Consider the following 11434-nt stretch of genomic DNA (forward strand, 5'->3'; position numbering starts at 1 on the left):
ATCACACCCCTTAACAGACAATGGAATTGTAGGTCTGACCTTGACATATGAGAAAATTCAAGGGAAGAGACCAGTAGAAGATAAGGGCAGGCTTCTCTTTCACTCCTAGTTATGTTAAGATGAGTTAAGAAGTGCTGTCAGGCCCAGCTTCTCACTTTGGACTGTTAGGTGCAGCACAAGCCAAAGGCTGTGAGTTCTGACTGTCAGCTGTAGCAGTTTGGTGTGCACTCTCCTTGTCTGCTGGTAGCTTCTGACTCTTGCATTTGGCATCACTGCAGGAGTTAGGCTTTTCTCAGACTGAAATCTCCTTGAAGACAGCAATATCTTACTGTAGGACATAGTATCAGAGAGCCTCTAACTGCAGCAGGAGATGTGTTACTATGAGTGTCTTTGTTTGTATACATCATATTTTGCATTTGATAAATAAGCTTTGCAATGGGAAAGATTTCCAGATGCAAGAAATTCTCTGAGAGCTTCCTTAATAGAAAAAGCATTTGATGCTTGAAAGAGCATAGTAACAAGTTGGCACTGCATCTAAGCCTTTTATAACAGTTTAATTCACACCCTCTCTCCAAATGTAAATTAATCCAGATTGGGAAATGTTGAAAATCTGAAGCAATGTATGTAATTTGGTACTAGCATAGGGGTGGGGAAGGAAGAATAAGAGAAAACATCTTGCTCAAATCCTTGTATGAGCATTAAGCCAATGTTTTTAAGCTGCCTGGCCTTGAGACTAATAGCACTGCTGACTCCAACAATCAGAAACTGAGCATCAGCCCTAGACTTCCCTCCCTGGACCTGCTCAAAAATTCTCTAGTATTTGAAACTTTACAGTTCAGCTTTCCACCTCCTTTTCAAAATTAAGAGGGCAAAATTTTTAAGGAAACCAAACTAAGTTTGGAAATTATTACTTCAGAGCATGGATTTTGAGGAAAAAAACCCTCCTAATAGAAACAGAAAAATGTGGTTCTTGCAAAAGAAGTGCTTGCTGTGCATGTGTAGGAAAAACACACAGATACAGACTGAATCATGTTTGGAAACACTTTTGTTCAGTTGCATGGCTATTCTGTAACAAGGCTCCATTTTTAAAAACAAAATTTTCCCCTCTAATTATTGATTTTAAAAAACAGTCCAGTTCCCATTAAAATGTTCCTGGGCACACCGTAGCAGAGCAAAGGCTGGCATCCTGCAGTCAGTCAGACAGGTGGCAGGGCACTTGCATAAAAGCTGCCATTAGCATAATCACTCCCTAGCTGGTTCTGCTTTTAGCACTTAGCCTTCTCCGTGCTCTTTGGAAAGGATGGGTGTAGCAGGCCCCAAAGCTGGGAACCCTCTGGGGGATGAGTGTTTGTGGAGATGATGCAAAGGAGATGGAAGGTGTTTTGGTTACTGCAGATTACTGTGTGAGAAAGGCATGACCTCAGGAACAGGACTCCCTCGCTGCAAGAGAAGTAAATTCATGGAGAGAGAAGTCTTTGTGTAATTAATGGAGATGGCAGCACCTTTGCATGCAAACACACAAAGCTGACTTCCACATAACTATGCTACATCCAGCTCTACTGCCAGGAAAGGACCTGAGGTGGTGATGTTATCTCTGATTTCAGAGTACAGGTTGTTCAAAATTAAGGGTGTTCATAAACACAGCAGTGCTACTGTCTAAGAAGGAAGGTGGCCTGTATAACTTTCCTCTGATGACTTTATAATGTGCAGTTATTTCTGCAAATGCTTATGTCCCTATGTCTGTCTCTTTGGATTTCTTGTGGTCAGTAAGGCAGATTCTAGAGACCCACACACAGGAAGTGGCAGCATCTTTACCTTTTCCAGCCAGAGGATAACTCAAAGTGCAGATCCATGTCTGAAAACATGAAGGAAGATTTTCTACTGGCTTTTAGGATAACATGAAGCTGGATGATGAGTAAGGGAACTGGGATTTGTCTGGTGCCAACAGACAATTCTAGAACAACTCAACCAGCTTGAAATTAAAAATATTTACAACCATTACTCCCAGGATTTTGGCAGCCATTCTAGTGAACAGATGATCATATTACTTATTTCTGGGAAAGGAAGGGGGCACACATTGTAACATGTGAGGAGGCGGCCAGTTTCCTTTTGGAATTTGTGAATTCAAAAGCAAGTCTGTTTTGACCTGGGAAGAAACAGCTCTCTGAAAATATTTTGCATGGCTTCAATCACACCTAATCGCTGGTTTCCACAGAAATCTTCCTCAGGGAGAGTGTTGGAGTTCTCTGTGCTTGAATACCTTTTTTTCCTCTCCTGCACTGCTCAACTGCACAAAGACTATGTAAAATTTATTTCTAAAGCAAGATTTGCTTTGTTTGGATTCATCCACTGACCAAATTCAGATATCACAGGAGCTGATGCAACTGGGCTGACTCATGCCACTGCTGAATTTTTTTCAAAATCTATTACTATAAGCTGAAATCTACATCAGCTTTTATCTCCTTGAGCTCTTGATATTGCCCAGCATAAACCACCGCTTTTTGATGATGGCTTCATGCCTGGAAGGAGTAGTGAGTTTGGTGGCAGGTGTGCTCCTGCACATTCCTGAATATTCATGAACATCTCCTGAGGTATTTCACCATTCTTAAGTTGGCGTGATAATGCCAGTTTTCCCATGGAAAACATTTCTTCATGTTATTCTTTGAAAATTTCAAATGCTTGAATTGACTTTAAAGATTTTTTCTTTGCCCTTTCCACCACAGTGTTTTCCAGCCATCCTGGAAGAAGAGTTTTCAGGTTGTGGAAATGAAAGGTCAAGGTTTCAGTTACCCTTGAGAGACAGCTGTGGTATACAAGTTTACATCAGAGGACAGAAGGGTCAGAGGTGTGCATCCCCTGTTTCCACTGACACCGCTGGTCCTTCCTCTCTACTCTTCTGTCTGCATGACTCTTTTGCCACAGCATTTCCATCCTTTCACAGAGCTCTGGAACTGAAAAATTCAGTAATGAGTTTGTGGCTGAGTTTTGACAGAACTTGAACTAAAGGGTTAGATTATCTGGAGTCCTAGGTCAAGACTTAAGCTTCACTCTATCTATACACAGCTTGGATCTATTTTAGAGGGTGTTCATGTACCTCACAAAGAGCTCACTCATATACTTCTAAAAACTCAGCTGTGAAATGTGCCAGAGAGATCCACCAAGTATTTTGTGATAAGTATCCTTTTTTTTTTTTTTTTTTTTTTACTGAAGAGATAGAAGCTGAGCTCAGTTAAAAACTGGTGCAGTGTTTTATGCTTCAAACAGTTATACATACATTTGTAAAAGCTGGTTTCTCTGTATATACCTGCAAAAGGAGGCAGCTCATCCTTAGCTCGGTGCTTCTGACTCTCATTAAAAACAGATTCCACAAGACCAGTAAATAAAATAGCAAAATGGTGGTGAACACCATTCACCTGGTATAAAAGAGTCAGTCAGCAGAAAAGTGTTCAAACCAAACTACCATCCCCCACACAGAAAAAAAAACAACCCAGTCTACCAATGCATCTAGTCCTTACTAGAAACTTTAGAACTCTTCAGAATTTTTTTCTCATCCTGAATCACAGACTGACACATTGCAAAGATGCTCTCTAAATATATTTTAAGAATCAAGGAAATAGTGAATATCAGATCTTTAAAGCATCTTTCCTTTTTACTGACTGACAAAACCCCTTAATTAATGCCAAGTTAGGATTTCCTGGCTGTAGTTGGAGCTCTTATAAAATATCAGCTTCAGCAAAATTCAGACTTTTTGAAGCCAGGAAATACAGAGTTTAGGTCAACATTCAAGCAACCTTTATTTTTCCCTCCTGGGAGCTGGCAATGGGAACAGGGAACTGGCAGTATTTGCTGAGCTGATTAATGCTGTGTGAAATGGTAGAAAACTTAGTAAACTATGATAGCAGGGGAAATGGGAGTCCATGCCTTCCTCAGCCCCACAGTGTTCATCACTCCTGTGGGTGGGACCAAAAGTGTAAAGTAAAGTAGGAAAAATATTCAGTGGGCTAAATAATACATGTGTGACTAAATGGTGAGTCGGGGGAAAAGACAAAATTTAATTGTCATGGAATTTTTATCTAGGAAATTGGGTCAGAGCATGCATGTAAAAGAAGTGTCACTTTGAATACAGTCCACTTTTCCAAAGACAAGAGGTGCCTGAGCTATAGTAGTTATATACTATGTTCTCTGAAAATCTTTCACTGAAAAGGTGAATTATTTCCATTACAGGTATATAAAGGTTGAATTGAATATTGCTTTATTAACCGCTGTATTTTCTGGTTTCTCAGAAGTTCAAATTATGCTGATATTGACTTCATGGAAGCAATTGAGAAGTTTTAACCACATGTCAGCAAAGTTTTCCAGCAAAGTAATGTTTTTAGTAAGGACTTTTTTTTTTTTTTTTTTTTAGATCTTGGAAGTTCTTTAGATGCTTGTTGTTAATATTGCAGCAACAGCACTAATGAAATCAAATAAACATGTGACTCTGAAGCCCTGTTCTCTCTGTCATTAGAGAGGAAGGAGGTTGCCACCACTCACTGAATCTTAGCATGTGAATTTATCAACACCAGAATGAGAGAATCCTCAGAAATTATGGTTCTTCTTTTATTCCAATACATACCTAAAAAGAAAATTATGGGTCTCTTCTCCCTCCCCTCCATTTCCCATCAGGATATATAAAACTCTGCCTGAGAAAATTTCCAGTATGTTCTTTTCTTCCAGCCCTATTAAACCATTAGATTTCTAGAAGCTATTAGCACCTAAGGTGTTTCTAAATGCTTCACAGTGAGCTGCTTACAGCCCAAGCTCCCCTGCATATGCTAGATTCCCCAAGCCTGGATTTCTGTTCTCAGGTCTGTTTTTAATGCCCTCCAGCTTTTTCCACATGCCAGATTACATGACAAGTTGTTAAAGAGGACAGCCAAAGAAGGACCTATCTTTCCCTACCAGTGCAAGGTGCATCTGGGTCCTAAAGCAGGAGTGGGGGTACTGTGGGGTTGCCTGCCTTTCCACATTTTTCTCTTGTTCTCCATCCCCATATCCCAGTATCCTATCTACTACCATACCAAAGGTGTTTGTATCACCATTTGGCTTTACAATTGAATCTTACTGATACAGAAGATTAACTCATTTAGGGACTTGCTTCTGTCTGTCAAGCAGATCTAGAATCAAATTCAGAGAACCTGTTGGAAGAAGTCCAAACTTCATGAAAATTCAAACTTGAATCCAGACTTTATCAAAAGTTGGGGAAAATCCAGATGTCAGTTTTAGGGTCAGATTCATTTATAACAAGTGGAATTTAAAAGATATTTTTTCATGCATATATACCTAGAGCTGGAAGATTTGTTGGTTGGTCAGTTGTTTTTTGCACAAAGGGGAATATGATCAGATTTACCAGAATTAATAAATAATAATTACTGGTAAGAATCAAGGGAAATAATTTGCTTTGGATTAGAGCAGCTCAATAAAAATGAAATTTGGAGCACATAGGCCTTGCAATGCCTTGCAATGATGACATTTATCCTAGTAAATTAAACAAAGTCAGAGTATATTATCAAAAGTTAAGGCTCAGTTGCCAGGACTGTGACATCCCTAGAACATTCTTTGGGGTAGTTTTGAGCGGAGCAACAGCATGATTCTCCCAGGGAACTTACCAATGCCGTGTAGGAATCAATTTTAACTTTCCACATCCAGATATTCTGGGGATTAGTTTTGTTTCAAAACGCAGGAAGGAGTCAATATTCCTTTCTCAAATCCTGTCCCATTCATGTAACAATACCTCTTCTGGTCTCTGGCAGTGAACCAAGGTTTAAGATTTTATTTCATTCTCCTTTTGGTACACCAGGGTACATCACAGCCATGCCAGACTATATAGTCTTGAGTGCTGGGATGAGTCAGGGATGAATCAGAGGTGGCTATTCGTAGCACCTGTGAAAGGGATGCTCTGATGCTGTGGGGGTGTATGGAGCCATAGAGGTGACATCAGCTGAGGAGGTTAAGTGCTTAGTGCTCTCTTCTGTGCCTGGGAGTGGTGGTAACTTGCACAAAAAGCCCCATCATGATGCAGATTTTATTTCCAACAAAATGGCTGGTGAACTGCAAGGCATTGTTATCAGGTTTGCCTGAGGAAAAGAATTGCTGCTTCTTGACACTTAGCCCAGTGCTAAGTAGCTGAGTAGAAATTTAATTCTGCTCAGGTTCCTTCACTGAATATGAAATAGCACCAAGAGAGCGCTGGCACAATTTATTTTTTATTTTAATACTCTATCTTGAAATGCAAGATTTGTCAAGAGACCTGTAGGAGGCAGGTGCCCTAATCTCACCAAGTTTCCAACAGATTTATTCTCTCTGGTGCTTTAACTCCTTGTGTAGAAAACAGAATTTTATGTCAGCCTGAATAAAACACAAGATTAACTTAAGGCATGGGCCTGGATCTGTGGACTTCTCATATTTGAAATTTCATACCCTCTCAAAAGCTATCTAAACCAGACACTTTTGTTTCTTTGTTGGTTGGCTGTTTCTTTTTTCTTTTTCTTAATATCTCTTTTAACCCTGCCAGTAGTATGAGGAGGACATAAGCTGTTCAGAGGATTACAGTTCACTTTTATGAATATTTTTGAGATTTGTCTTTGTTCTATTTAGCAATGCAATTTGAAAATTTTGCAGTCCTTAAAAAAAAACCCAAAACTTCTGCAAGAAAAAGTGAAGCTGATGGAAATGTTTAATGGTGGCACCTTTTCATTTATGTTACACCATTTGCTAACAGTATGCTAACCTAAATTGAAACATAGTGATTTAGAAATTAAAATGTTTGACCCTGAAAAAATAAAAATCGAGTGCTTTGAAGATGTCAGAACATTTGTATGGCTTTCTTAAAACATTTTCATGGAATTGACATGACTTCAAAAGGTATTCTTCTCAAAGGACCTGATTTTTCAGAGAAGATATTTCCACTGATGTATTTTCTTTGACCACTTTTAAGCTCCCGTACTAGAGATATTAAGAAAAAAAGCACAGAGTAGTGATTGTGACACTTTGCAGTGGGAAGTGCAAATCTTTGCAAATCTATTTTTGAAACATTGTATCTCATTCCCAGCAATGCATTCTAGTTTTGGTCTCGGTGCTACTATTTCATGTTTGATATTTTGCTACTATGTTGCTTTTGTGAGAACGTCCATCTCAGTTGCATCCATAAAAAAAAAAAAAAAAAAAAAAAAGAAAGGAAATGTTAATAAAGAATCATAAGCTGCAACAGAATAGCAGAATGAGACCAGACCTGTGCTTGAACTTTCCAGGTAGGGGAGTGAGCTAGGTTGCTCCCTGAAGAGAACAAGTGGCGTTTCCCCTGTTTGCAACCTTCACCCCCATTCAGAGAAGGGGGCCACTACAGGTACAGTAAAGAGCCAGTGTGCTCTAGCAGATGACCTAAAATGTGTCATCCTGTCATTCTGATTTCACTTAGTGCTTGCCCTTGCTTGGAGATATCACCATGTTCTTGAAAAACATGAGGAAGGCAAACTCGCAGCCGTGACCCTTTAAATTGAGAGGAAATTAGAGTGGAAACTGACATTCAGAAGGAATTAGATCTGCAACTATCAAATTGCCTATCCTTTTTTGGCACATTAGAAATATGTGATTTGTTTCCTCTGTATTAGCTGAGATACAGACACGTTCTCGGCATTACCTAATCTTGGGCTGAAAAAACTGTAATGATTCATAAACTGTAAAAGTGGTGTTCTCACCACTTATAAAAAGAGTAAATTATTCTGACCAAAAACCAGACTTCTGTTATATTCACTTAGGTGTAACCTTCTGCTTAGGGACACCTCTGCTTGAGGATGAGAGATTGATTGGTCTGAAAGACAATATGGTGCAAACGGGGTGTTCAGATGGCATCACCCTTTCCACTGACTTTCCTAAAGACTTAATGCTCCTTGTAAGTCTAGAAGGCATTTTAGAGAACCAGAGAACAATGGCTCCAATCTTCCACAGGCAGGGATGCCTAGAAAGAAATTAATCCACTGATGGACTTTGTGGGAGTAATTTGGGTGTTTTTCATACATCGCTTTGAGCTTTGAATGGGACTTGGCATTCTTAGGGGTCTTTCCCCAAATATGGCTGTTTCCATGAAGTCATTTCACCCAGCACGGAAAGACGTCCACCTCTGTGGTGAGATGCATGGCCACGTGCTAGTGATGCACAACACGCCTGTGACAAAGCAAGGCACTGCAGTTTATCTGGCAGCTGAACAGGGGAATTGGGACAGAGCCTCGCTGGAGTGTACTCGTAACACAGCGTGCACAGAGTGCCAGCACACTAACTTTACACTATATTATAGTGTAATATATAATATACTTTACACTATGTTGTTACTTTCATCAGCTGTGCCAGCACAGCTGATGAAAGTAACAATATAGTGTAAAGTAAATTTCTAGGTTAAATTCATAGACATGCTAATCATGGACATAGACACATCCATATTTTCAAAATGTCTTGATTACCTGATTAATACTACTTATTCCCTAGTTCCATAGACCAAATAGGTCTTTTGCTGCTTGTACTAGGGTTTGGCTCCATTCCTTTCTCTTCTGTGATCCCTACTGCTTGTAACACAGATGAAGGATTTTTTTGATCCTGCTTCATTGTCCCGTGACACGTTCTCTCTTGAAAAGTCTGTGTTCCCCAAAAATTTCTTCCAAGAAATGTTCAGCTGTACAATTATTATGAAGTTTCACTAGACTTGTGTCCTCATAGACTTCCCATCATTAATTAGACCTTCTCCTCTACACACTTTCCCCCATTACTGAATTATTTAGAACAGAACCTCTTTCTAAGGGTAATCTAGTTACATTTCTTCCTCCCAATGAGTGCTCAGCCTCATGTGCGTATAGAAATCTTACAGAAATCCTACAAAGCAAAATTTTAATTCCTTAAATGATAAAATGGGCTGTTTAGTACTCATATGTGATACTAAAATAACCATTCAGCACATAGCCTAGAACTAGTCAGAACGTGTCCCTTTTGTGAAAAATTAGATGGAACTGTTTTCTCATTTCCTATCAACTTTATACCAAACAATGAGGAATAAAAATACATTTTAAGTATCACTAAGATGATAAGAATTTCTTTTCAACATTTCATACTGGTTTATTTTACCTTATGAAAGAAGTTAGGGGAAAATAGAGCTAGATTGAATGTCTTTAATAGAGATATTTACAATAATATTTGTTATAGGCAATTATTTTAACACTGTATTAGTACTGCTGAAAAATGAAAGCATATTACCCAGAACAGATTGTTAATCTGTGTGAAAGAAGGATGTGATAAGGTATCTGTTGTGCCGATACAGCTGAATTGAAAACCTCCACTGAGGCAGTTGGTTGACACTGAGCAGATTCTAACACATTCTTGAGGAGCTGCTGAAAGCCAGAGAAGTTTAAGACAATAAACGAATTCCCAGGAACTTTTGAAATGTGTATTCTCCTTAGAGCTGCACCCTCCTTATCCCACTGCTGTGGGTGCTGGCTGGAAAATGACATTGGCAAAGGGTGAAAAACAAACCAAGTAATTTTGCTGTAGATGAAACCAACAGTCCTGCACCTCTATGGGTGATTCCATAGAGCCATTTCACTCTTGTTAGATCTCTTGTTAGGTTTTTCGAGGTCCCAATCCTTCAGCTATGTGATTTCCTGGCTGTACAACCATCCAAACAAGTGAGGAGAGAGCCAAGGTGAGTGTTTCAGTTTGCCAGTTCTGTATCTTCATCTTCTCTAAATATTTTGTGCAGACTAATTGGCTATGCATTGTCTGAGCAAGATGGAGGACTGGATGAGAATCATTTGGCTGAGATTGTGCAAGTTCAAAATTATGTTTACAGGACTTGGGAAGCAACATTAGCAATTAAGCAAGCAGCAGAGTGGAGGAAGTATACTTCCCATTGATTGTGCAGACTGCAGCCTGGGCTGCTCTTGCTCAAGAATGTAAGTGTTGGGTACTCCTAAATGTATTAATTGGCAAGCAAAGGGGAAGTGGATGTCACCTGGGACACTGAGTATCTGCATGATTTCAAGTCCCTCATGGATACCTAGAAACCCCTAAAGCAGTTTTCCTGGATGTGGTGCCATAACCCATCCTGAAACAGCTGCTCCTGCAGGACATATCTGCTCACTAGGAAAAGTGAGGAGACCTGTGTACTGAGTCCTGTGCTGGCTGCCAGTTGACTGACTACTCAGTAAATCCAGCTTTCTTTTATAGCTGGCATTTTCCAAGGGCTGAGGAAATACCTCTTGGGACAGCTTCTGTCTCTTCTTGGGTTTGATGCTCTCTGGATGAATTGTGACGAGATTGCACCAGAGCAAGCAGTCTTGGATGTCCTGCTCACACGCTCTGTGGTCTGAAGGCATGAAAGCTTGATTGACTAAGCTGAAAAACTTGCGAAGTAATAACTTTTGTATTTTGTCCTGGTTTGGAAATGTGTTTCATTTAATATTCAGATAAGCTTTGTGCAATGTGAGATTTGCATTTATTTTCTCCCTGAAGCATGTCAGATCAAATAAAAACACAAACTACACAACACAGAGGTCTCCTCGTGGCTTGCACTGTTGTGTGCCGTTTTTGTTGTAATTGGATAGGGCTTATAGCATAAATCTGGAAAAATTGTAAACTAAAAAAGGCAATTGTTTCTGTCTGACTGTAGATGTATTTCACACCATTTGAAAATGTGAAGTTGGAAACAGCTTGCTAAGGTGACAGCCTAGTGCCACTGAACAGTGGGACTTTTGCCACTGACACTAGTGGGAGCATGATTTCACTCATTTTTCATGCAGCATCTCTTTCTAGGTCTTGTCCTCTGGTCCTTTAGCCTTGCAAACTGGTACTCAAGCCTGTTCAAATGACACACGTTGGTGTTCTTAAATCTGTTCCCACTACTGAATTTAGATCCAAAGACAACAAACTCAGTGCAGAACAAAATCCTTTCGCATCACGTTGATTATTTTCACACTTACCGGCTCAGTTAGGGGCTAATACCAGAGGATGCTGCCCGAGTTTCCTTTGTACGCACAGGGCGACGGTGGGCGATCGCCACCGAATGAACGCGGCCCCGCTGCTTGCGCGGGGCAGGGGGTGCCCGCAGCGCCCAAGTAACTTGCGGGGCGGGGAAGCGCCGGCTGCTGCCGTGCATGCGTGTGCGGGCAGCGGGGCCGGGGCGAGGGCCGCTCTCGCACAGCGGCCCCGGCCCTGCAGCCCCGCCGCCCGCCCGCCCCCGCGCGGGCCGCCCCTCCCGCCTGCCCGGCCCCGCGCCCGGGCGGGCGCTCCCTGCGCGGCGCGGCGCGGCCGGGGGAAGGCGGCTCCCGCCGGGCCCAGCGCGGCGGCGGATGGCGGGGGGGCCGCGCCCGGCGGGGGCCGGCGGGGGCGCCCGCTGAGCAGCGGCGGCGGCGGC

Source organism: Haemorhous mexicanus, chromosome 3 (genome assembly GCF_027477595.1).
Source record: "Haemorhous mexicanus isolate bHaeMex1 chromosome 3, bHaeMex1.pri, whole genome shotgun sequence".
Lineage (NCBI taxonomy): Eukaryota > Metazoa > Chordata > Aves > Passeriformes > Fringillidae > Haemorhous > Haemorhous mexicanus.